Source organism: Otolemur garnettii, unplaced genomic scaffold, assembly GCF_000181295.1.
Source record: "Otolemur garnettii isolate 467f Iridium unplaced genomic scaffold, OtoGar3 scaffold00088, whole genome shotgun sequence".
Taxonomy (NCBI): Eukaryota; Metazoa; Chordata; class Mammalia; order Primates; family Galagidae; genus Otolemur; species Otolemur garnettii.
The window spans coordinates 544,951-547,151 of record NW_003852483.1 but is presented as its reverse complement, the minus strand read 5'-3'; positions in this window follow the sequence as shown (position 1 = coordinate 547,151).

Genomic DNA, 2,201 nt, shown 5'->3' with positions numbered 1-2,201 from the left:
CATCATAATCTATTTCAGAGTAATAGTAACTTCTGGTAAAATATAAAACTTTTTCTCTTTTTATTCTCCACTCCTTTGAGCTATTATTGACATAAATGTTATAGCCATACATGTTATAAACTCCAAAAGAGCAGTATTATAATTACTGCTCTATATGCTCTTATATCTTTTAAGAGGAAGGGTAAGAAATGAGAAATACAGTTTAAAAAAATTTTACTTAAGTATTTATTTCTAGAGGCCTTCATTTCTTTTTACAGATTTGATTTACTGTCTGGTGCTACTTCTTTCAGCCTGATGAACTTCCTTTAGTAGTTCTTTTTCTTCTTTTCTTCCTCACCCCCCCCCCCCCCCACCCACCCAAGACAGGTCTCCTATGTCATCTAGCCTGGACTGAAGGGATCCTCCTGCCTCAGCCTCCTGAGTAGCTGGGACTACAAGCGCACACCAGCCACTGTATCTGGCTAGTATTTCTCATAAGGAATATCTGCTTGAAATGAATTCTGTTTTTTCCAGAAATGTCTTTAATTAATTAACTAATTTTCTAAAGTGACAGGTTGGAGTTTATTGACTGGAAGATTGATAAACAGGATAAGCAGAAGAGGGCGAAGAGAAGAGAGAGATCAGAATCCCTGGCAGCATGGCGGGACGGGGAGAATCCAAGTAGGAAGACTCCTTCATTTTTGTTTTTAAAGGATTATTTTGCCAGATACATAGCATTTTTTTTTTGCAGTTTTTGGCTGGGGCTGGGTTTGAACCTGCCACTTCCGGCATATGGGGCCAGCACCCTACTCCTTGGAGCCACTGGCGCAGCCCGAGATACATAGCCTTCTTAGTTGACAGTGTTTTCCTTTCAGCACTTCAAATATGTCTGTCCACTGCATTACGGCCTCTATTATTATTTCTGATGAAAAATCAGTCATTAATCACGTTAATTTTTCAAAAAGTAATTACAACCCAGCACAGTGGCTCATGTCTGTAATCCTAGCACTCTTCGAAGTCAAGGCAAGTAGATCACCTGAACTCACTTATACTTGAGTGAATTTTCTCTTGCTGCTTTCAAGATTTTTTTCTTTTTAAGACAGTATCTTACACTGTCACAGAGGGTAGAGGGCCAAGGAGTCAGCCTAGCTCACAGCAACCTCAAACTCTTGGGCTCACGTGCTCCTCAGCCTCCAAAGTAGCTGGAACTACAAGCACTCACTACAACACCCGGCTAGTTTTTCTATTTTATTTATTTAAATTTCAGGTTAATGTTAGAGTATAACTAGGTTACAATATTTGCATTTGTTAGGTAGAGTCCCTTTGTAGTTGTGTCCCACACCCAAGAGATGTGCCATATAGGTTTGCCATTGTGCCCCATTAAGTGGGAATACAGCAGTCCCCTCCTCCTATCTTGAATTGAATTTTCAGTTTTTCTGTTTTTAGTAGAGATGAGGTCTCACTCTTGCTCAGGCTGGGCTTGAACGTCTGAGCTCAAGCAATCCACCCACCTCAGCCTCACCAAATGCTAGGATTACAGGTATGAGCTGGCTAAGATTTTCTCTTTTAACATTTTGACTAGGATGTGTTGAGGTGAGACACTATTTGTGCTTCCTTTGTGTTTGCTGAATTTTTTTAATGTGTAGATTAATCTTTAAAAGATCAAATTTGAGAAACTTTGGGCATTATTTCTTCAAAAATATTTTATGGGCCTTTCTCTTTCTTGTCTCTCTTGCATTGCAAGTATGTTGGTCTGTTTGATATTGCTCCAAAGGTCTCTGATGCATTATTTTTCTTCAGTATTGTCTCTCTTCTTCAGATTGGTTATTTACTATTATCTTCAAGTTCACTTATCTTCTGTTGTGCCTCTATTAGTAAGGGTTTTTTCATTTTGCTTTTCAACTCCAGAATTTCCATTTGATTCTTTTTAAGTTTGTCTTTGAGATTATTCATTGGGTCATTGTTGTCATACTTCATTAACATAGTTTACTACACTTTTTGAATCATATTTGTAATAGCTGCCTTAAAAATCTCCATCTGCTAAATTTAACATCTGGTGACAATGAAGATGGCTTCTTTCAGCTGCAATTTTTGCCTAAGTATAGGTCATGTTTTCATTTCTTTGAAAATATTGTAATTTATGAAACTCATGCTTTCTAATGCATGACCAGTATCTGTGGAATTCCATGTTTTTTTGTTTTTTTGTTTTTTTTTTTTTTTTT